Source organism: Manis javanica, chromosome 16, assembly GCF_040802235.1.
Source record: "Manis javanica isolate MJ-LG chromosome 16, MJ_LKY, whole genome shotgun sequence".
Taxonomy (NCBI): Eukaryota; Metazoa; Chordata; class Mammalia; order Pholidota; family Manidae; genus Manis; species Manis javanica.
Genome location: NC_133171.1, coordinates 818988 through 844969, shown reverse-complemented (window position 1 = coordinate 844969; position 25982 = coordinate 818988). Strand labels below are relative to the sequence as shown.

Sequence of the window (25982 nt, the reverse complement as noted above, 5' to 3'; positions counted from 1 at the left end):
GAAAACGGGGCCTTTAGACTTTATTCTTCCATTTTCTTACTTAGAGTTCACCACCATCAACAAATGGAGACGAGGCAAAAGGACGGCCATGTGTAAATGAACACAGACAACTCAAGTCAGAAATGAAAGAAAAGCTACAACTGACACAACAGAAACACAAAGGACTGCAAGAGGCTGTTGTTATAAAAAGCTCCTAGAGAGGATGGTGGCGTGAGTAGAGCAGCGGAATCTCCTCCCAAAACCACATATATCTATGAAAATATAACAGACAACTCTTCCTAAATAGAGACCAGAGGACACAGGACAACATCCAGACCACATCCAGACCTGTGAGAACCCAGCGCCTCGCGAAGGGGAGAAGATAAAAGCCCCAGCCCCGTGGGACCCAAGCGCCCCTCCCTCCAGCTCCCGGCAGGAGGAGAGGAGTCAGAGCGGGAGGGAGAAGGAGCCCAGGACTGCTGAAAACCCAGCCCCAGCCATCTGGACCAGAGCGCAGACACAGTGCATGCGTGGGGCCCTGGATACTAGGGAAACAGGGCAGCAAGAATGGTGAGCGGGAACCGGAGGCTGACGCCAGAGGACAAAAGAAAAGCGAGCGCACATCTTTTTGTTGTTGTTGTTTTGTTGTGGTGAGTGCTTTTTGGAAGTCTTAAAGGGACAGGGACCCCAATACTAGGGAAACAGGGCAGCAAGACCGGCGAGTGGGTATCGGAGACCGGCGCCAGAGAACAAAAGAAATGCAAGCAGCCACTTTTTGTTTTTGTTGTTTTGTTTTGGAGAGCACTTTTTTTAAGTCTTAAAGGGATAGGGACCCCAATACTAGGAAAACAGGGCAGCAAGTCCGGTGAGTGGGTGCGCGAGGCTGGCACCAGAGAATAAAGGAAAACGAGCAGCCATTTTTTTTTTGTGGTGGTTGTTTTGTTTTAGCGGGTGCTTTTTGGAAGTTTTAAAGGGGCAGGGTGGGACACCTAGTCCAGAGGTAGGGAATCCCGGGATCTCTGGGCACTCTAATCCCTTGGGCTGCAGGGAGCACGGAGGCCCCTTAACAGAGATAAATAGCATCCCGGCCGTTCCCACTCCAACACAACTCCACCACTTTGGAGCTGCACCCAGAGCCAGGCCATGCCCATGGCAACAGCAGAGATAAACTCCATAGCGCCGGGCAGGAAGCAGAAGCCCTGTCTGCACGCAGCTACCCAGCACAAGCCACTAGAGGTCGCTATTCTCCCAGGAGAGGAAGGCCACAAAACAAGAAGGGAAGTTCTTCCAGCCATCACTAGTCCCACATCGGCAAACTACTCCTATCACCATGAAAAGACAAAATTATAGGCAAAACAAGATCACAGAGACACCAGAGAAGGAGACAGACCTAACCAGTCTTCCTGACAAAGAATTCAAAATAAAAATCATAAACATGCTGACAGAGATGCAGAGAAATATACAAGAGAAATGGGATGAAGTCCGGAGGGAGGTAACAGATGCCAGAAAGGAGATCACAGAAATGAAACAAACTCTGGAAGGATTTATAAGCAGAATGGATAAGATGCAAGAGGCCATTGATGGAACTGAAACCAGAGAACAGGAACGCACAGAACCTAACATAGAGAGAAATAAGAGGATCTCCAGGAATGAAACAATATTAAGAGAACTGTATGACCAATCCAAAAGGAACAATATCCGTATTATAGGGGTACCAGAAGAAGAAGAGAGAGGAAAAGGGATGGAAAGTATCTTGGAAGAAATAATTGCTGAAAACTTCCCCAAACTGGGGGAGGAAATAATCAAACAGACCACGGAAATACACAGAACCCCCAACAGAAAGGATCCAAGGACAACACCAAGAAACATAATAATTAAAATGGCAAAGATCAAGGACAAGGAAAGAGTTTTAAAAGCACCTAGAGAGCAAAAGGTCAACTATAAAGGAAAACCCATCAGGCTAACATCAGACTTCTCGACAGAAACCCTACAGGCCAGAAGAGAATGGCATGATATATTTAATGCAATGAAACAGAAGGGCCTTGAACCAAGGATACTGTATCCAGCACGACTATTATTTAAATATGATGGCGGGATTAAACAAGTCCCAGACAAGCAAAAGCTGAGGGAATTTGCTTCCCACAAACCACCTCTACAGGGCATCTTACAGGGACTGCTCTAGATGGGAGCACTCCTAAAAAGAGCACAGAACAAAACACACAACATGTGAAGAATGGAGGAGGAGGAATAAGAAGGGAGAGAAGAAAAGAATCTCCAGACAGTGTATATAACAGCTCAATAAGCGAGCTAAGTGAGGCAGTAAGATACTAAAGAAGCTAACCTTGAACCTTTGGTAACCACAAATCTAAAGCCTGCAATGGCAATAAGTACATATCTCTCAATAGTCACCCTAAATGTAAATGGACTTAATATACCAATCAAAAGACACAGAGTAATAGAATGGATAAAAAAGCAAGACCCATCTATATGCTGCTTACAAGAAACTCACCTCAAGCCCAAAGACAGGCACAGACTAAATGTCAAGGGATGGAAAAACATATTTCAGGCAAACTACAGTGAAAAGAAAGCAGGGGTTGCAGTACTAATATCAGACAAAATAGACTTCAAAACTAAAAAAGTAACAAGAGATAAAGAAGGACACTACATAATGATAAAGGGCACAGTCCAACAAGAGGATATAACCATTCTAAATATATAGGCACCCAACACAGGAGCACCAGCATTTGTGAAACAAATACTAACAGAACTAAAGAGGGAAATAGACTGCAATGCATTCATTTTAGGAGACTTCAACACACCACTCACCCCAAAGAATAGATCCACTGGGCAGAAAATAAGTAAGGACACACAGGCATTGAACAACACACAGAACAGATGGACCTAATAGATATCTATAGAACTCCACATCCAAAAGCAACAGGATATACATTCTTCTCAAGTGCACATGGAACATTCTCCAGAATAGACCACATACTAGCCCACAAAAAGATCCTTAGTATTTTCAAAAATACTGAAATTCTACCAACCAATTTTTCAGACCACAAAGGTATAAAAGTAGAAATAAATTCTACAAAGAAAACAAAAAGGCTCACAAACACATGGAGGCTTAATAACATGCTTCTAAATAATCAAAGGATCAATGAACAAATCAAAATAGAGATCAAGGAATATATAGAAACAAATGACAATAACAACACAAAGCCCCAACTTCTGTGGGATGCAGCGAAAGCAGTCTTAAGAGGAAAGTATATAGCGATCCAGGCACAGTTGAAGAAGGAAGAACAATCCCAAATGAATACTCTAACATCACAATTATCAAAACTGGAAAAAGAAGAACAAATGAGGCCTGAAGTCAGCAGAAGGAGGGACATAATAAAGATCAGAGAAGAAATAAACAAATTGAGAAGAATAAAACAATAGCAAAAATCAACGAGACCAAGAGCTGGTTCTTTGAGAAAATAAAAAAAATAGATAAGCCTCTAGCCAAACTTATTAAGAGAAAAAGGGAATCAACACAAATCAACAGCATCAGAAATGAGAACGGAATAATCACGACAGACTCCACAGAAATACAAAGAATTATTAAAGACTACTATGAAAACCTATATGCCAACAAGCTGGAAAACCTACAAGAAATGGACAACTTCCTAGAAAAATACAACCTTCCAAGACTGACCAAGGAAGAAACACAAAAGTTAAACAAACCAATTATGAGCAAAGAAATTGAAACGATAATCAAAAAACTACCCAAGAACAAAGCACCTCGGCCGGACGGATTTACCTCGAATGTTATAAACACACAGAGAAGACATAATACCCATTTTCCTTAAAGTTTTCCAAAAAAATAGAGGAGGAGGGAATACTCCCAAACTCATTCTATGAAGCCAACATCACCCTAATACCAAAACCAGGCAAAGACCCCACCAAAAAAGAAAACTACAGACCAATATCCCCGATGAATGCAGATGCAAAAATACTCAACAAAATATTAGCAAACAGAATTCAACAGTATATCAAAAGGATCATACACCATGACCAAGTGGGATTCATCCCAGGGATGCAAGGATGGTACAACATTAGAAAATCCATCAACATCATCCACCACATCAACAAAAACAAAGACAAAAACCACATGATCATCTCCACAGATGCTGAAAAAGCATTTGACAAAATTCAACATCCATACATGATAAAAATTCTCAGCAAAATGGGCAAGTACCACAACATAATAAAGGCCATATATGACAAACCCACACCTAACATCATATTGAACAGCGAGAAGCTAAAAGCTTTTCCTCTGAGATTGGGAACAAGACAGGGATGCCCACTCTCCCCACTGTTATTCAACATAGTACTGGAGGCCCTAGCCACAGCAATTAGGCAAAATAAAGAAATAAGGAATCCAGATTGGTAAAGTAGTCAATCTGTCACTATTTGCAGATGACATGATATTGGTACATAAAAAACCCTAATGACTCCACTCCAAAACTACTAGAACTAATATCGGAATTCAGCAAAGTTGCAGGATACAAAATTAACACACAGAAATCTGTGGCTTTCCTATACAACAACAATGAACTAATAGAAAGAGAAATCAGGAGAACAATTCCATTCACAATTACATCAAAAAGAATAAAATACCTAGGAATAAACCTAACCAAGGAAGTGAAAGACCTATACCCTGAAAACTATAAGACACTCTTAAGGGAAATTAAAGAGGACACTAGCAAAAGGAAACCCATCCCATGCTCTTGGCTAGGAGAAATTAACATTGTCAAAATGGACATCCTGCCCAAAGCAATATACAGATTTGATGCAATCCCTATCAAATTACCAACAACATTCTTCAACGAACTGGAACAAATACTTCAAAAATTCATATGGAAACACCAAAGACCACGAATAGCCAAAGCAATCCTGAGAAGGAAGAATGAAGTGGGGGGGATCTCTCTCCCCAACTTCAAACTCTACTACAAAGCCACAGTAATCAAGAACAGAGCCACAGACCAGTGGGACAGAATACAGACTCCAGACATTAACCCAAACATATATGATCAATTAATATACAATAAAGGAGCCATGGGCATAACAATGGGGAAATGACAGTTTCTTCAACAGATGGTGCTGGCAAAACTGGACAGCTACATGTAAGAGAATGACACTGGATCACTGTCTAACCCCATACACAAAAGTAAATTCGAAATGGATCAAAGACCTGAATGTAAGTCATGAAACCATAAAACTCCTAGAAAAAACCACAGGCAGAAATCTCTTGGACATAAACTTGAGCAACTTCTTCATGAACATATCTCGCCGGGTAAGGGAAACAAAAGCAAAAATGAACAAGTGGAACTATATCAAGCTGAAAAGCTTCTGTACAGCAAAGGACACCATCAATAGAACAAAAAGGTACCTTACAGTATGGGAGAATATATTCATAATGACAAACCCTGTAAAGGGTTGACATCCAAAATATATAAAGATCTCATGATCTCATGCACCTCAACACACAAAAAGCAAATAATGCAATTAAAAAATGGGCAGTGGAGCTGAATAGACAGTTCTCTAAAGAAGAAATCCAGATGGCCAACAGGCACATGAAAAGATGCTCCACATCACTAACCATTAGAGAAATGCAAATTAAAACCACAATGAGATATCACCTCACACCAGTAAGGATCACCATCATTGAAAAGACAAACAACAACAAATGTTGGCAAGGTTCTCCATTGTGGAGAAAGGGGTATCCTCCTACACTGCTGGTGGGAATGTAAATTAGTTCAACCATTGTGGAGAGCAGCATGGAGTTTGCTTAGAGTTCTCAAAATAGAAATACCATTTGACCGAGGAATTCCACTTGTAGGAATTTACCCTAAGAATGCAGCACTCCAGTTTGAAAAAGACAGATGCACCCCTATGTTGATCGCAGCACTATTTACAATAGCCAAGAAATGGAAGCAACCTCAGTGTACATCAGGAGATGAATGGATAAAGAAGAGGTGGTACATATACACTATGGAATATCATTCAGCCATAAGAAGAAAACAAATCCTACCACCATTCACAACAACATGGATGGAGCTACAGGGTGATAAGCTCACTAAAACAAGCCAGGTGGAGAAAGACAAGTAGCAAATGATTTCACTCCTGTGGAGTATAAGAACAAAGCAAAAACAGAAGGAACAAAACAGCAGCAGAATCACAGAACCCAAGAATGGACTAACAGTTACCAAAGGGAAAGGGACTGGGGAGAATGCGAGAGAAGGGAGGGATAAGCGTGGGGGAAGAAAGGAGGTATTACGATTAGCATGTATAATATGAGGGGGGCATGGGGAGGGCTGTGCAACAGAGAAGACAAGTAGTGATTCTACAACATCTTACTACGCTTATAGACAGTGACTATAATGGGGTTCGTGGGGGGCACTTGGTGAAGGGGGGACCCTAGTAAACAGAATGTAATTCATGTAATTGTAGATTAATGATAACAAAATAAAAATTAAAAAATTAATTAATTACTTCTGGCAAGTAAATTGTAAAGACAAAGCAAGGTCTAAAAATAAACAACGAAGAACAACTGTTCAAAACCTCCTAAATATAAAAAAAGTCTCTGAATTTCAACTGCTTGATCTAAGTAGAAGTTTCTAAGTTGTAATCAGAGACTAAAAATCAAAGCAAAAGAAGCCTATTTTTTTAAGATAAGCTCCTGAAAAATGAGATACTTTGATTTTATGTGGCAATCTTTAAGAAAAAAATCTCAATTACATGAATCAAAAAGTCGGTGGAGCCAGGATGGCGGCATGAGTAGAGCAGTGGAAATCTCCTCCCAAAAACACATAGAGCTATGAAAATATAACAAAGAAAAATCTTCCTAAAATAGAGACCACAGGACACAGGACAACATCCAGACCACATCCACACCTGCAAGAACCCAGCGCCTTGTGAAGGGGGACCGGTGGGCGGGTGCCTGAGACCGGCACTTGAGGACAGAGGAAATCGCGCGTTTTTCCCCCTTTTTTTTTTCTCTTTTCTGCGAGTGCTTTTTGGAAGCCTAAAAGGGACAGGGACCCCGGTGCTAGGGAGGCAGGGCAGCAGGACCAGTGAGCGGGTGCCTGGGACCAGCACCTGAGGACAAAAAAAAAAAAAAAAAAAAAAAATCGCTTGTTTCCTTTTTTTTCCTTTTTTTTTTTTCTCTTTCTTTCTGTTCCCTCTCTCATTGTTGCTGTTGTTGTTTTGGATTGGAGAGTGCTTTTTGGAAATCTTAAAGGGGCAGGACAGGTCACTTAGACCAGAGGCAGGGAATCTGGGGATCTCTGGGCACTCTAACCCCCTGGGCAGCAGGGAGCACAGAGGCCCCTTACGGAGATAAATAGCCTCCTGGCAGCTCCCCCTCTAACGGGGCTCCACCATTTTGGAGGAACAGCCCCAGCCAGGCCAAGCCCACAGCAACAGCGGAGATAAACCCCATAGCAACTGGGCAGGAAGCAGAAGCCCTGTCTGCGCACAGCTTCCCAGCACAAGCCACTAGAGGTCGCTATTCTCCCAGGAAAAGGCTACAAACCAACAAGAAGGGAAGCTCCTCCAGCGGTCACTTGTACCAGCTCTGCAAACTATCTCTATCACCATGAAAAGGCAAAACTACAGGCAGACAAAGATCACAGAGACAACAGCTGAGAAGGAGACGGACCTAACTAGTCCTCCTGAAAAAGAATTCAAAATAAAAATCATGAACATGCTGACAGAGATGCAGAGAAAAGTGCAAGAGCAATGGGATGAGATGCAGAGAAAAATGCAAGAGCAGTGGGATGAGATGCAGAGAAAAATGCAAGAGCAGTGGGATGAAGTCCGGAAGTAGATCACAGATGTCAGGAAAGAGATCACAGAAGTGAAACAATCCCTGGAAGGATTTATAAGCAGAATGGATAAGATGCAAGAGGCCATTGAAGGAATAGAAGCCAGAGAACAGGAACGTATAGAAGCTGACATAGAGAGAGATAAAAGGATCTCCAGGAATGAAACAACACTAAGAGAAATATGTGACCAATACAAAAGAAATAACATTCGTATTATAGGGATACCAGAAGAGGAAGAAAGAGGAAAAGGGATAGAAAGTGTCTTTGAAGAAATAATAGCTGAAAACTTCCCCAAACTGGGGGAGAAAATAATCGAACAGACCATGGAATTACACAGAACCCCCAACAGAAAGGAACCAAGGAGGACAACACCAAGACACATAGTAATTAAAATGGCAAGGATCAAGGACAAGGAAAGAGTTTTAAAGGCAGCTAGAGAGAAAAAGGTCACCTATAAAGGAAAACCAATCAGGCTAACATCAGACTTCTCAACAGAAACCCTACAGGCCAGAAGAGAATGGCATGATATACTTAATGCAATGAAACAGAAGGGCCTTGAACCAAGGATACTATATCCAGCACGACTATCATTTAAATATGATGGTGGGATCAAACAATTCCCAGACAAGCAAAAGCTGAGGGAATTTGCTTCCCACAAACCACCTCTACAGGGCATCCTACAGGGACTGCTCTAGATGGGAGCACCCCTAAAAAGAGCAAAGAACAAAACACACAACATATGAAGAATGGAGGAGGAGGAATAAGAAGGGAGAGAAGAAAAGAATCTCCAGACAGTGTATATAACAGCTCAATAAGCGAGCTAAGTTAGGCAGTAAGATACTAAAGAAGCTAACCTTGAACCTTTGGTAACCACGAATCTAAAGCCTGAAATGGCAATAAGTACATATCTCTCAATAGTCACCCTAAATGTGAATGGACTTAATGCACCAATCAAAAGACATAGAGTAATAGAATGGATAAAAAAGCAAGACCCATCTATATGCTGCTTACAAGAAACTCACCTTAAACCCAAAGATAAGCATAGACTAAAAGTCAAGGGATGGAAAAACATATTTCAGGCAAACAACAGTGAGAAGAAAGCAGGGGTTGCAGTACTAATATCAGACAAAATAGACTTCAAAACAAAGAAAGTAACAAGAGATAAAGAAGGCCACTACATAATGATAAAGGGCTCACTCCAACAAGAGGATATAACCATTCTAAATATATATGCACCCAACACAGGAGCACCAGCATATGTGAAGCAAATACTAACAGAACTAAAGAGGGAAACAGACTGCAATGCATTCATTGTAGGAGACTTCAACACACCACTCACCCCAAAGGATAGATCCACCGGGCAGAAAATAAGTAAAGACACACAGGCACTGAACAACACACTAGAACAGATGGACCTAATAGACATCGATAGAACTCTACATCCGAAAGCAACAGGATATACATTCTTCTCAAGTGCACATGGAACATTCTCCAGAATAGACCACATACTAGCTCACAAAAAGAGCCTCAGTAAATTCCACAATATTGAAATTCTACCAACCAATTTTTCAGACCACAAAGGTATGAAAGTAGAAATAAATTCTACAAAGAAAACAAAAAGGCTCACAAACACATGGAGGCTTAACAACATGCTACTAAATAATCAATGGATCAATGAACAAATCAAAATAGAGATCAAGGAATATATAGAAACAAATGACAACAACAACACTAAGCCCCAACTTCTGTGGGATGCAGCGAAAGCAGTCTTAAGAGGAAAGTATATAGCAATCCAGGCACACTTGAAGAAGGAAGAACAATCCCAAATGAATAGTCTAACATCACAATTATTAAAACTGGAAAAAGAAGAACAAATGAGACCTAAAGTCAGCAGAAGGAGGGACATAATAAAGATCAGAGAAGAAATAAACAAAATTGAGAAGAATAAAACAATAGCAAAAATCAACGAAACCAAGAGCTGGTTCTTCGAGAAAATAAAAAAAATAGATAAGCCTCTAGCCAAACTTATAAAGAGAAAAAGAGAGTCAACACAAATCAACATAATCAGAAATGAGAATGGAAAAATCACGACAGACTCCACAGAAATACAAAGAACTATTAAAGACTACTATGAAAACCTATATGCCAACACGCTGGAAAACCTAGAAGAAATGGACAACTTCCTAGAAAAATACAACCTCCCAAGACTGACCAAGGAAGAAACACAAAAGTTAAACAAACCAATTACAAGCAAAGAAATTGAAACAGTAATCAAAAAACTACCCAAGAACAAAACCCCGGGCCGGACGGATTTACCTCAGAATTTTATCAGACACACAGAGAAGACATAATACCCATTCTCCTTAAAGTGTTCCACAAAATAGAAGAAGAGGGAATACTCCCAAACTCATTCTATGAAGCCAACATCACCCTAATACCAAAACCAGGAAAAGACCCCTCCAAAAAAGAAAATTACAGACCAATATCCCTGATGAATGTAGATGCAAAAATACTCAATAAAATATTAGCAAACAGAATTCAACAGTATATCAAAAGGATCATACACCATGACCAAGTGGGGTTCATCCCAGGGATGCAAGGATGGTACAACATTAGAAAATCCATCAACATCATCCACCACATCAACAAAAAGAAAGACAAAAACCACATGATCATCTCCATAGATGCTGAAAAAGCATTTGACAAAATTCAACATCCATTCATGATAAAAACTCTCAGCAAAATGGGAATAGAGGGCAAGTACCTCAACATAATAAAGGACATATATGATAAACCCACAGCCAGCATTATACTGAACAGCGAGAAGCTGAAAGCATTTCCACTGAGATCGGGAACCAGACAGGGATGCCCACTCTCCCCACTGTTATTTAACATAGTACTGGAGGTCCTAGCCATGGCAATCAGACAAAACAAAGAAATACAAGGAATCCAGATTGGTAAAGAAGAAGTTAAACTGTCACTATTTGCAGATGATATGATACTGTACATAAAAAACCCTAAAGACTCCACTCCAAAACTACTAGAACTGATATCGGAATACAGCAAAGTTGCAGGATACAAAATTAACACACAGAAATCTGTAGCTTTCCTATACACTAACAACGAATCAATAGAAAGAGAAATCAGGAAAACAATTCCATTCACCATTGCATCAAAAAGAATAAAATACCTAGGAATAAACCTAACCAAAGAAGTGAAAGACTTATACTCTGAAAACTACAAGTCACTCTTAAGAGAAATTAAAGGGGACACTAATAAATGGAAACTCATCCCATGCTCATGGCTAGGAAGAATTAATATCGTCAAAATGGCCATCCTGCCCAAAGCAATATACAGATTTGATGCAATCCCTCTCAAATTACCAGCAACATTCTTCAATGAATTGGAACAAATAGTTCAAAAATTCATATGGAAACACCAAAGACCCCGAATAGCCAAAGCAATCCTGAAAAAGAAGAATAAAGTAGGGGGGATCTCACTCCCCAACTTCAAGCTCTACTACAAAGCCATAGTAATCAAGACAATTTGGTACTGGCACAAGAACAGAGCCACAGACCAGTGGAACAGATTAGAGACCCCAGAAATTAACCCAAACATATATGGTCAATTAATATTTGATAAAGGAGCCATGGACATACAATGGCAAAATGACAGTCTCTTCAACAGATGGTGCTGGCAAAACTGGACAGCTACATGTAGGAGAATGAAACTGGACCATTGTCTAACCCCATATACAAAGGTAAACTCAAAATGGATCAAAGACCTGAATGTAAGTCACGAAACCATTAAACTCTTGGAAAAAAACATAGGCAAAAACCTCTTAGACATAAACATGAGTGATCTCTTCTTGAACATATCTACCCGGGCAAGGAAAACAACAGCAAAAATGAGCAAGTGGGACTACATTAAGCTGAAAAGCTTCTGTACAGCGAAAGACACCATCAATAGAACAAAAAGGAACCCTACAGTATGGGAGAATATATTTGAAAATGACAGATCCGATAAAGGCTTGACGTCCAGAATATATAAAGAGCTCACATGCCTCAACAAACAAAAAACAAATAACCCAATTAAAAAATGGGCAGAGGAACTGAACAGACAGTTCTCCAAAAAAGAAATACAGATGGCCAAGAGACACATGAAAAGATGCTCCACATCGCTAATTATCAGAGAAATGCAAATTAAAACTACAATGAGGTATCACCTCACACCAGTAAGGATAGCTGCCATCCAAAAGACAAACAACAACAAATGTTGGCGAGGCTGTGGAGAACGGGGAACCCTCCTACACTGCTGGTGGGAATGTAAATTAGTTCAACCATTGTGGAAAGCAGTACGGAGGTGCATCAAAATGCTCAAAACAGACCTACCATTTGACCCAGGAATTCCACTCCTAGGAATTTACCCTAAGAACGCAGCAATCAAGTTTGAGAAAGACAGATGCACTCCTATGTTTATCGCAGCACTATTTACAATAGCCAAGAATTGGAAGCAACCTAAATGTCCATCTGTAGATGAATGGATAAAGAAGATGTGGTACATATACACAATGGAATACTACTCAGCCATAAGAAGTGGAAAAATCCAACCATTTGCAGCAACATGGATGGAGCTGGAGAGTATTATGCTCAGTGAAATAAGCCAAGCGGAGAAAGAGAAATACCAAATGATTTCACTCATCTGAGGAGTATAGGAACAAAGGAAAAACTGAAGGAACAAAACAGCAGCAGAATTACAGAACCCAAAAATGGACTAACAGGTACCAAAGGGAAAGGAACTGGGGAGGATGGGTGGGCAGGGAGGGATAAGGGGGGGGAAGAAGAAGGAGGGTATTAAGATTAGCATGCATGGGGGGAAGGGAGAAAGGGGAGGGTGGGCTGCACAACACAGAGAGGACAAGTAGTGACTCTACCACATTTTGCTAAGCTGATGGACAGTAACCGTAATGTGGTTGTTAGGGGGGACCTGATATAGGGGAGAGCATAGTAAACATAGTATTCTTCAGGTAAGTGTAGATTAAAAATTTAAAAAAAAAAAAGAAAGAAAGAAAGAAAAGGGGGATTACTCCTTAACAGGATAAAACTATTGGTAAATCAAAGATCAACGCATGCTTTAAATATCCTTAATGTTGATCACTTAAAGGGTGTCAGATGATCAGCTATGGAGGTACTCTTTTCTGATAATATTCCTTTCTCTTAATTAAAAAAAAAAAAAAGCAGTTACTGTGTGCTGACCTCCAATGAGTTCTGCACAGTGGTATAGAGGGCATGTCAAAGTGTGGGCAAAGGGTCTGTTTGTTTCTACGCAGAAGATCAAGGCCTAGCTTGGATACCCAGAAAATGAACTAAGATACGATATGAGGAGGAGCTTCCGGCATCAGCACTCTCTGGAGGACTTGTGCCGGGGGATGATCATCAAAAAGCCTCCACAGGGATCCGGACGATGCTGCGGTTGTGGCTGCATCCAGCCCACCGTCTCCTGGACTTGCCATAAGAAGGAGGAGGGAGATGTCTAGGCTGGCATGTGCATACAGTGAGACAACGAATTTGACCGGATCTGTACTGTTGGAACTCAACCAGGAGTTGGGAGGGGTGCAAGTTGTAGCACCCCAAAATCTCATGACTATAGACTATCTATGGTTAAAAGAACATATGGGATGTGAACAGATCCCAGAAATGGGCTGCTTTAATTTGTCTGATGGTTCAAGTACAGTTGGACAATATCCATCATATCATAGATAAATTTTCACAAATGCCTAGGGTGCCTAAATGGTTTTCTTGGCTTCACTGGAGATGGCTGGTAATTATAGATTTGCTTTGTTTATGTCACCGTATTCCTATTATGTTAATATGTGTGTGCAAATTAATTAGTAGTTTAAAAGCTATACATACTTAAGGTACTATACAAGAAGATATGTCAAAGAAATAATCAATCCTCCCAAGTTTCCTTCATACGCTACATCTACAGCTTTTCTTCTTCCTTCCTAATTACAAACCTTAAATAGAATTCGTGCCTCATATCGAATTTACCGAGTATCATAATTCCTCCAGGTGGTAAAGATACCTCGAGACAAGTGCTGGGCATAGAAGCCACAGGGCATAAATCTGCAAAGAAGTAAAAAGCTAACCTTTGCAAACAATATGGCTTCTCTCTCACTTACCAACTTTACATTTCCCTGTATGGCCCCGGAAGATGACTGGTTAGCCAGAGACGGGTAAGATTCCTCAAGGGAGGAACAACCTAAGACAGGCACAGTCGCAGGGGGGCCATCAGGTGAGAATTTGGGGATCAACAGAGGTGAGGCTCAGAACCTCACCCCCCCTGCTTTGAGAGAAATCTTCTGCATCCGTGGATGTCTTGCTGCCCTTGTCTAGCCTGGATTAATACTTAGTCCATAGGCACACACCTGATCATCTGATCATCTACATTTGCCTTCTTACAGCACTAAACTATGTTTTCTACCTTTATCTTGTATCTACCTACCATTTCAGCATTTTATTAAAAATAAAAAAAATAATAATAATAGGAGAAATGTGGGATCAACATATAAATCAAGTACAAAAATCAAATGAATATTCATATTTGACCTGATGGTTTATAGGTCATATTGCATGATCAAAACCGAAAGTTTCTGTGATGACTGCCCTTGTACTGTTCACATTGTAAGAATTTATTCACTATGTAAGAATTCGTTCACCATGTAAGAACTTGTTCGTTATGCTTCAGAAGATTGGAGACTGACGAGAATTAGGCTTGAGATGGATTAATGATTGTACATTGAGCGTTGACCCCCCTATACTGAATTTTATTGTTGTTAACAACCATTTGATCAATAAATATGAGAGATGCCCTCTCAAAAATAAAATAAAATAAAAAATAAAATAAACACACACACAAAAAATAAATAAAATAAAATTACAATATAGACCTAAAAAAAAAAAAAAAAAAAAGTCACACAACTAGAAGCTATTCCTGGCATCATTTTAAATTCATACTTCAGAAAAACAAAACTTAAAATATTTACCTGTGAGCATTAATAAAACAAATACATAGGTTTATATTTAGTGTTTGCAAAATAAAATTCTAATGTACTGATACAGAAAACAAAATGACAATAAAATCAGTAACAACAAAAATAACACCCAAGTAGACTGTAGCAGGAGTACAGAATCTCAGACCAGGTTTCATTACAAACACTTAACTGTGTGTCATTTGAAAAGAGTATTTATTCAGTCTTGAATAACCTTGATGCAAGTTGCTAATCACCACCTTTACTATGATGATACATTAATAACAAATTTTCAGAAAACTGTGACTAAGTAGTTAACAGTTCCAGCTGAACAAATCAAATACTTCAAACATCCTATTGTTACCTGGAATGCAAACACAACCCTATTTCCTTTATAGAAAATTCGATATAATTCTTACTAAATAGGTAGCTTTGATTATGTAATGCATGTAGCAAAACAAAATTTTAAATTAGAAAATTATTATTTCAACTATTTCAAAGATCATGACTATCTTAGTTCAACACAATGAGTCAAATTTAGAGGGTAATGGAATAGAAATATACAGGTGAAGAAAATAAATTTGGAATTTTGCTTCATTCAAGGTAACTTATCATTAGTCATCAAATTTTAGTATTAGTTTATAACTCAATCAAAAGGACAGGGACAAAAACCAAATAATATCACCCTGTCAGTTAGAAAAAGACCCTTTCTGAGCCAACAAATGAGAATAAGTCACCTTTTCCTTCTCTAGGATGTATTTTAGCCCTACTTGTTCTCTCCGTCAGGCACAGGCACTTTCCTGTAGGGCACACTTAGCCTAACAAACTATACCTGGTAACTCTGTACAAGCAAAAAGCTTCAGAAAGGATTTCCCTGCCTCCTTGCAAGTCTGAGAAAGTACAGAAGAGTTCAGTCCTCCATGACTTAAGAAATTCGTGCAAGATGAAGGAGGGAGGATGCCGGGAAGGGAACACAAGGAAGAAGAAAGGCTCCTCCTCTTATTTGCTCACCTTCTCCTTGCAATAAATAAGCTTCACATAGTTATTTATATCCCATCTTACTCCAAAATTATTTAATGTAACTTACAGAAATATTAGTAGAATAGAATGCTTTCAAAATACAAATTAGTATGAATAAAGGGAAAATAAGAGGATGCAAGAAAGATGAAACACAAGGTAAGTTGGACCACAGAAACACCTAAGGCCTTGCACAACTCTAAAATGTGGGTGGTTCAGCTCTTAGCTTCTCAGCAACCCATCAAGTGGGAAACAAGATCTAATTACAAAATTTGCATTCCATATACAAAGTAATTTACAAACAAGCACCAGAGCTTTTCCTAGTGCTCAGAGGTAAGAGAAATTTCTTCTATACTTTTCAATAACGGGACACTGGACAGTACTGTAGTTTTCTAAATAGCATCTTTATATAAATTAAGTAATAGATTCCCTATGAAAGTTTCTTTTAACACTTCCTATACACAGCTAGGGTCATAACATAAGGAAAGTTATCCAAAAAATGAACCATCTTGCTGGTAAACCTTCTATAAGTTATTCTGGGGTTATATGTATTCATTTATTGGCTTTGAAACATTTTTTATAGTGTGTTGCTTTTAGTAAATAGTTACAACAGAAGGTATTCATCTGGGACTTTAAACAACTAGTAACAATCCTCAGGATATTTGTTACATAGTCCATTTTCATATTCCAAAGTCCTATTTCATTTTCTAAATTCAGGTTCTTCTGATGGATGAGTAAGTAAAATGGTCATGCAAGCGACAACTGTGGCTCCAGGTCAGATGAAGACGACACTAATACATAGGTCCAAACACTTCAAGGAGACCTCTTTTTAAAACTTAAAACAGTCCCTGTCTTACTTTTCCAGGGGGCCTTCTATTATCCTGCTTAATTCAGCAAGTGGGAGCCCAATCTGTGATGATTTTTATTCCTCAATTTGGTACTTCTAACCAAGAAATGGTAAAGAAATCTAACTTAAGAGTTTCTAGATTCATATCTTCCCATTCAGTCTACACCAATTTAGATTCATTTTAGAGTATGAATTTTTACACACTTTGTGGCAGGTTTTATTTTTACGTTACTGGTGGGGGAGAAAAGACAGTAAAATTAGTATCAAAAGAATTTCCTATCTCCCATTTTGTCATACAAGAAAAAATAAGGTCCACAATGGCAGCATCTCAATATACCATATATCTGGACTTAACACTACTAAAATTTAGCAATGCTACTGTAAAGGAGGGCAGAGGGCATCAAGAGTCAGGAAAAAGGACTAATAACATTTAACCTAACTGCCTAAAGCATGGGCCACCCAGTTTTGAATAAACAACCCGAGGCTAAGCTTAGAAATGCGCCTGCTTTAAGTTAGATAACTAGAAGTGGGCAACAGCCTGGGGGCGTGATTCGTGATGTCACATAGACATGCTTGGGTAAGCAAGAGATAACAATTGAAGTGGTCAGGCAACTGGAGTGTTCCCTAAAAGGTTACAATATACAATGTGTTTTAAAATTATTGGTTGTAGAAATGCGCAGGCTTCGGTGTAACGGCTGTGAAAATCCTATATAACCAACACCTTTAGGTTGCCTGGGGGTCGTCGGCAGCTCGGACTCCGCCTGCGTGTCAGGGGAGGTGCTGTCGACCCCAGCTTGCTGGCTGAATAAAGACTTTGCCTGTACTTACATCTCCATGCCTGTGTGCTTTGTTCTCTCGGGAAAACCCTGAGTTCCTGGACCCTAACACTACAATCTGATATTTAATAAATAGGCAGTAGCAAATTGTATCTTCCATTACAGTTGGGTTTCCTTTTCTCTGTCTCCCAAAGATGCCAAATTTATATTCACCTACCGCCCACTTTATGGTCATGTTGTAGTACCCCGTTGCTTTCCTACCTCATTATCAGTTTGAATCTCATCACTTTCAGGATGCTCCTCTCTCAAAAGCCTGGCTATTTGGGCCCACATAACCTTTCCAATCCTACTTGATTTAGCTCTATATTACTCTCTATTTTAGTATTTCCCTTACTAGACACTGGAATTCCTAGTTTTTACATTAACACTATGAATAATGAAATGCAATAAGTACAAATTAACTTAACATGATGCATTAATCAACTACATACTTGTAACAGTTTATGGTTGTTCAACATAACTAAGATATTTATTAGGATTTCATCAAGTAAGCCAGAGGCCAATTTTTTACCACAAAGGTTATTTCCAAATGGCATACAATCAACCCATACTACATCAAACCTTAGGCTTTTCTACTTTTGAGATGGTCAGAAGAATTTTAGTTGTGAGGACAACTTTTGAGAACACTACCAAATACCAAATAGATTTTGTGAATTACTGTCAGACCTCAAAATGACTAGATTACATGACAGTGGTATCCAATATAGTTTGATCCATATTTGAACTCATATACATAACCCAGAGTCAGGCAACCTCTTCTACTATTACATGAACTCTTCCAGGGTGTAGCCACTGAAATTTGTTATTTCTGAATTTCCTGTTTTATGAAAATTCAAACCTTAGTGATCTCAACATACAATCTTTAGTACTGCAAAAGGTAGCGCATACATTTGGCATAATATGTACACTTGTTTAACATTTTTCTTGCAATTAAAAAAACACTCCTACATTTAAAAATATATTGGAAAGCACATGCTTAAGAAGCTCAGTATTAATTATAAGCTTAAATCAATCAGTATTATATTCTATTAATTTTGAAAGTCATAGGAAATTAGAATGATTTTATATTAACCACTTAAAGTTGTTTACTTCAGAGAAATTAGGAAACATATCTAATAGAAATTGAAAAGCTTTTACCAATTTAACAAGAGAAAGAAAGTAATTCGGTTTTTCTTTTTCTTAAAAGACAAACTGTAAAGAATAAACCAAAGAAAGCTACAAATACATACATATTCATTTAATGCAACATTAAATACATACACAGAGCCTGTGAATGCAATATTCATTTTGCTACAAAAGAACAGACATTGCACAACACTGAGATTTGCTAATGAAATCAACCATCAACCTAGATGGAATACATATGTATCAAACCAAGACCTCAGTGTCATTTTCTTTTTCTTTCTTTCATTTTTTTCTTGACCTTGTCAGTATTTTTGTCCTTTAGATTTTGGAACTTTGGTAAAGAAAAATCAAGGCTATAATGTAGTGTAGTGCTTTTTATTCATCACATTTATTTTTAATGTAAATTCCAACTGTTCTGCTTCTATCAGCACTATTAAAGTATCTTTGAGAAAAAAAACAAAACGATGCTACCAGAAGAAACAACGGAAGTTTATTCCTACTCAGGATTGCAACATCTGACATAAATTCCACATGAAAACTTTTATAGCAATGTTAGGACCTACTTGATAAGGAATATGAATATAATATTTTTAAAAGTCACTTTTGTAATAATGTAATTTCTCCAGCAATTTCTACTACTGACAATTATTAAGTGAAATACTGTAAGGCTGATATAATAACTATCAGTATGAAAATTATTCTAATGTGTCTAGATAAAAATTGTAATTTTCCCCCCAAAACTGCTCTGCTGTCCTGGTCTACAAAGTTAATTACTAATTTCCATTTATCAAAACTAAATTCTGAGAGTTTTCTTAAAAAACTATTATTTAAATCTATGATTTAGTTATCATAGTTTTCTATAAAAGCCCAAAAGACTATGAAAATGGTTGATATTATATATTTTAAATAAAATAATTAATGACCCTCAAAACTGATTTATTTCTTTTTGAGTATAAGCTATTTAGCTAAATAACTGTCTCATTGGTTGGTTACACAAATTAGGTTTTCAATTCACATGTGCTACAGATAAAATTAACAGCTTAATCTGCTGTGGCATATAATTGCTGTTAATTCATGATAATAACAATAGCTTAAAAAAAAAGCAGTACTTACACCAACAAAAACAGTCTCAGCCAAACAAAATTAAGCACATGTGTGCAGTGGCCGAGAGGACACCTGGAGCTGTGAGCAGTAACAATGATTTCTCCCAACCTGCCCTTTCCTTTGACTGACTTTTGTTTCACTGGAATTTGTTTCTGGAGGGGAACCTCCCACCCCCTACTCCTGGAGCTACAGCCAAAAATTTCTATTAAAATGGAAAAATATAAATCAGACTGTAGAGAAACAGGCAGTTTAAGCAAATGTCTATTGTAATAATGAAAGCCTGCTATCTAGGGCCAAGACTGCAGTCCTAAAATGTGGTGATAGGCTTTGGAAAGTCAGCTAGCTCCTTGCTACTCAAAATGTGGCCCACAGTCCAGCAAAGCTGAAACTGCTTTTTCTTTTTTTAAGAAAATCAGAATTTCAAGCCCCGTCTACATGTACTGAATCAGAATCTTACACATATTAAAATTTACAAGCCATGATATAGAAAATTCTTCAGCCTACCTAACAATTTGTATACCAATTACAGTAATTTCTGATATTCTAACAACTCAAAAATTCAAATTCAGATAAAGAATATTCAGAGAACAGACAGCTTACTTGCTATACCCAAAGCCCACTAGATATCATTCGCGTAACTTTTTCAAGTCCCATATTCATTATAAACTACTGATCTGCAGTTTGTGGTAATAAAGGAGTAAGAGGGAGTATCTTTTTGTAAGACCTTGGAAAACCTTAAATATATGGATAAAGTTGAAGTATTTACACTCAGCGATTATTTTAAACAATTTCATCAGAAGAGTCTTTCCTAAATAAAATCTTGTTTAGGAAGGAGCCCAGTATAGTAAAATATAAATAAAGGGCTGTGCTTTGGGGCAGGGAAGGCATCCAGCAGTAGCCAAAGCATCTCAACAGAACTAACTGATTGGATTCCTCAGAGTGCACTTTGGAAAACTCTGCCTTAAAGGAGCTCCTTAAGTCTAAAAAAATAAACTGAATAACTGTTACACTAATTACAAGTAAAGTTCATTGTTGATTAAAGTGAGCCCTAAAGATCTCTTTATAGAAACCTACTATTTTATTTAGTTTAATTTATTCTATGGTGTTTTAAAGACTACATATAATTATATAATTAAGCATCTTTTCTAATTCAAATTGATCTCTTCCCAAACTAGTCCAATTGCTGAGGTTAGTTTTAATCAATATATTATTTTCAATTAAATTATTTTAGTTAATGTATGCCTACCATATATAAGAAAGACACTATGTTAAGTTTTACAAAGGCAATATAAATGGACAAAGAAGTCTACTTAACACCTTGGGAAGATAACAATACATTGAACATAGTAAGTGCCAAAAAATCTATATAAATATAGTACTATGGGAGCAAAATTAACTGCAGGTGTTAGAGCAATTTAATTACCTCTTGGCAAATAGTGAATCTGTGGCATCTTACTACACTGATGGACAGTGACTGCAGTGGGGTACAATGTGCGGGGGGGACTAGATAGTATGTGTGAATGTAGTAACCACAGTTTTTTTATGTGAAACCTTCACAGGAGTGTACATCAATAACACCTTAAAAAAAAAAAAAGAATCTTACCAGTTTAACTTCCTGGGTGTTAAAATGCAATCTGATCTTTTAGATGAGATGCTTCCTACCTTTTACTACATTGTCTGTGGGTGGCCTTACTTGCCGTATTAATTGCCCAGGTTATATCACTTGATTAAGGGCTGGAGGAGGAAAAGCAGCATCTGGGCGAAGTTAAAGATAAACTGGGCCTTTCAGTGGGCTAAAATTTCACAACAGCCTCATTTAATTGACACAATGAAGACATGGGCTACGTGGAGATAATTTTCTTATCTGGGGGATGTTTAAACATACATTCCAGTCCGGGTTACTCCTGACTTTTTAGTAGTTTTAACTAATCTTCACTTAAGAATGCTTATACTCCTAATTTGGTATTTTACTGTAGAAAATTAATGTGAATCTCACTTTGCTGAATTGTTTAATATTTGCGAGTTTCGGTAGGGGTTTTTTTCCAGAGGCCCTCACGCTACTCTGACTACACCCACGGTCCCTGTCTCAGAATCTCTGTGGCTAGTTATAAATTACTCAGCTGCAGATTACAAACCGAAAAGACAGAAAGATATGAATTCCTAAATACAAGAAAATGCCCTGACAGTTCCAAAGTAAAGAAACTTCATTCAAAAAAAACACACGGGAGGTGCCTCGTGAAAAATTTTAATTCTAAAGGCGCTGCTTAGGGGCGGCCTCTCACCCGCCGCGGGTCACACTTGAACCTCAGCCCGTCCGGCCCGCGCCGTCGAGGACCCCGCCGAGAAAATCCACACACGGCAAAACGCTGACCGGCCTCCCGTCTGCGCGGCGCGGCCCGTCCCCTCCGCCTGCGGCCCCGTCCCGGGAGGACGCGTGTCGCGGGGCGGAGAGCAGCCACCCTCACCACCCGGGCCCGGAAGGAGGGGCAGCGGCTCCGGCGCGCCCCCTCTTCCCCCGCCCGGGCGAACTTCGCCGGCCGCTCGGACGTCTGCCCCGGGCGCACCTGCTCCGCTCCCTCCCTTCCCGGGCGGCCCCTCCAGCGGAGCGCGCGGACTCCAGGCCCCCGGCCGGGCCCCGCGAACCCACCAACCGCGTTGGCCGCTTCCCGGCCCCACGGGCCACGAGCTGCCCGCCCAGCAACGTGCACGGCCGCCCCCACGTCCGGCTCCCCGACACCTTCACGCGGAGGCAGTGGTTCCCGCGCCCCGTCGGGTTCCCGCTGCACCCCGCGGCCACGTACCTTCCAACCCGCACAGCTGTCGCTGTCGCCTTCACCCCTTCGTAGGGCACGATCTGGACCCTCCAACGAAGATGCGCGTTAGTGGGAGCCGCTTCTCCGCCGAGCTCTCTTTAGTCCGGCCAGGGCAGCGGCTCCAAGTCCGGGCTGATCTCCACCACGCGCGGCGCTGCGGCCATGTTGACAGCCGCCCTCCGCCCGCCGCGGGAGAGCCAAGAAGGGGCGAGTGCAGGCAGCGCCGAGATCCCACCGCGCGCGAGGCGGAGATACGAAGCTGGGAGCGAGGTCGGTGCCGCCCCCGCGTGCGCGCCGAGAGAATGGCGCCGCCGAGCACGCGCAACATCTACTCTCCGCGGGCCCACTGCGCGGAAGCGACGGCGCGGGCAGCTCCTGCCGAGGCCGGCGAAACGAAGCACGGCAGGAACTGCTTCTCTCAGCGACGCACGGGCCACTACTGTTGAATATAACGGCGGCGGCGCCTGCGGTTACTGCGCAACCGCCGGACTTACGCGTTCTGCGCCCAAAGGCTACCCGTCCCGGAAAGACGGCCCTCAAGGCCAATGAGCGCGAAGTGCCACGACGAAGACCCGCCCCCGACCAATGGCAAAAGTTAGAAGACACAAAATATAAGGAAAAAAATTAAATCACAGTGCAAGTATATGAAATAAACACTAAAAAAAAATGTAAAAAAACAATGAAACTAAGAACTGATTCTTTGAAGACAAACAAAATGAGTAAACATTTGCATAGACTTTTCAAGGAATAAAAAGGACAGGACTCAAAATCAGAAATAGAAATTTAAAGAGAAGTTACAAGTGACACCACTGAAATACAAAGGATTGAAAAGATAAGTATGAAAAATTATATGGCAATAAATTTGACACCCTAGAAGAAATGGATAAGTTCCTGGACTCATGCGATGTTAAAACCTGTTCTGGAGAAAATAGAAATCTGAACAGACTAACAACTAGTAACCAATTGAATCAGTAATCAAAAACTAGACACAATCAGAAGTCCAAGATGTTTTCATAGGAGAATTCCACTCAAACATTGAAATAAGAGTTAATACCTATCCTTCTCAAACTATTCCCAAAAATTGAAGAGGAAGGAAAGCTTACAAATTCATTTCTATGAGGCCAAAATCACACTGTTACCAAAACAAGATTAGGACACTACCAAAAAAAAAAAAAAAAAAAGACAACTACCCACCAATATTCCTGAAAAGCATAGTTGTAAAAATCCTCAACAAAATATTAGCAAGCTACATTCAAAAATACATTAAAGGATCAATCACCAAACCAAATAGGATTTATTCTAGGGATGCAAAGATGGCTCACTACCAGCAAATTAATACATGCAAACACTGTGTTAACCAAAGGAAGGAAAAAAACTATACAAACATCTCAATACATGCTGAAAGAGGATCTGACAAAATTCGTATCCACTCATGATAAAACATCTCACCAAAGTTGGTATAGAAGGAACCTATATCAACATAAAAAAGGCCTTATATGACAAACCCACAGCGAATATCATAGTCCATGGTGAAAAGCTGACAGCTTTTTCTCTCAAATCAGGAACAATTCAAGGATGTCCAGTATCACCACTTTTATTCACCATAGTACTGGAAAGTCCTAGCCACAGAAAATGACAAGAAAAAGAAATAAAAGGCATCCAGATTGTTAAGAAGTAAAATTGTCAGCCTTTGCCGATGACATGATACTCTTATTTAAAAAATCTAAAACTCCAAAAAATTAACAGAAGAAATGAGCTCACTAACATTGCAAGATGTAAAGTCATTATACAGAAAAATGTTGCATTTCTATGTACAAAAAAATAAACTACCCAAAACAGAAATTAACAAACCAATCCCATTTACAAATGTATCCAAAAGAATGAAGTTCTTAGACATAAATCTAACCAAGGAAAACTATGAGACACTGATGAAAGAAACTGAAGATGACACAAATACGTAAAAAGATATTCCATGCTCATGGGCGGGAATAATCGATATGGTTAAAATGACCATAATACCCCCAAGCAATCTACAGATGCAATGCAATCCCTATCAAATACCAATGGCATTTTTTTACAACACTAGAGACATAAACGTGAAATGTGTACAGAACTGCAAAGGACCCCGAATAGCCAAAGAAATCTTGAGAAAGAACAATAAAGAGAGAGGGACCATGCTCCCTGACTTCAAACTGTACTGTATAGCTGCAGTAATCAAAGAGTAGGTACTGGCACAAAAATAGACACAGGTCAGTGGAATAGGATAGATGGCTCAGAAATAAACCTACACTTATATGGTCAGTTAATATATGACAAAGAAGCAAAAATATGCAATGTTGAAAAGACAGTCTCCAAAAATGGTGCCGGGAGAACAAGACAGCCTTATACAATGGAATGAAACTGCACTGCTGTCTTACACCATACACAAAGTAAACTCCAACTGGTTTAAAGACCTAAAATAAGACCAGAAACCATAAAACTCCTAGAAGAAAGCATGGGCAGTAAACTCTTGAACATTGGCAATAGAATTTGTTTCTAGGTATGTCTCCCAAGCAAGGAGAACAAAAAGCAAAAATAAACCAGTGAGACTACACCAAACTAAAACGCTTCCTCACAGCAAAGGAAGCCATCAACAATGTGAGAAGACAACCTAGTGAATGTGAGAATGTGTTTGCAAATAATGTATCTGATAAGGGGATAATACCAATCAGTAACTGAATAGTGGCCTCCCAAATTTATACTCACCTAGAACCTCAGAATGTGACCTTTTTTGAAAGTATAGTCTTTGTAGATACAACTAGTCAAGGATCTCAAGATGAAATCATCTGGGATTTAGGGACTGACCTAATTTCAGGACTAATACCTTTAGCAGAAAGGAGAGGAAGACTTAGGCACACAGACCTGGATGGAAGAATATGTGAAGACAGTGGCACAGATTGGGGCCATTCTGTCACAACATGGGGAAACCGGGAATCACCAGAAGCAGACAAAGACAGGGAAGTTTTCTCCTCTAGAGCATTCAGGGAATGTGTGGCTTGCTGACACTTCGATGTTGGTTTCTAGAGTCCAGAGCTGTGAAAGAATAATGTTCTGTCATTTGAAGTCACTCAGATTATAGCACTTTGCTATGGTGCCTCGGGAAATCCATACACTGCCTTTATGCATCTTAAGTTCTAGTTGATTGGAGCCCATAAAATAAGTGACCCCAGCTCTGCTGTCAGTTCTGCCAGCCAGTTACCTTACTTGATCTCTCTCAGTCCCTTCTAATTTCTCCCTGATACCCACTTTAAATCTTCACTGGTATCCTCAAACCCCTTATTCCAACTAAGCTCTACTCTCTCTTAATGGATGGTGTATACT

At 39.6% G+C, this 25982-nt stretch overlaps 1 protein-coding gene across 1 annotated transcript in view; it reads right to left on the bottom strand.

The window, feature by feature from the left end:
* The window catches only part of LOC140846866 (bromodomain adjacent to zinc finger domain protein 2B-like), a 102122-nt gene extending 78905 nt beyond the window's left edge, over nt 1-23217 (bottom strand). The window contains exon 1 of the mRNA XM_073225006.1: nt 22611-23217. The gene's annotated coding sequence lies outside the window, so the exon portion shown is untranslated. The remainder of the gene's footprint in view (nt 1-22610) is intronic.
* Nucleotides 23218-25982: the final 2765 nt, after the last annotated feature.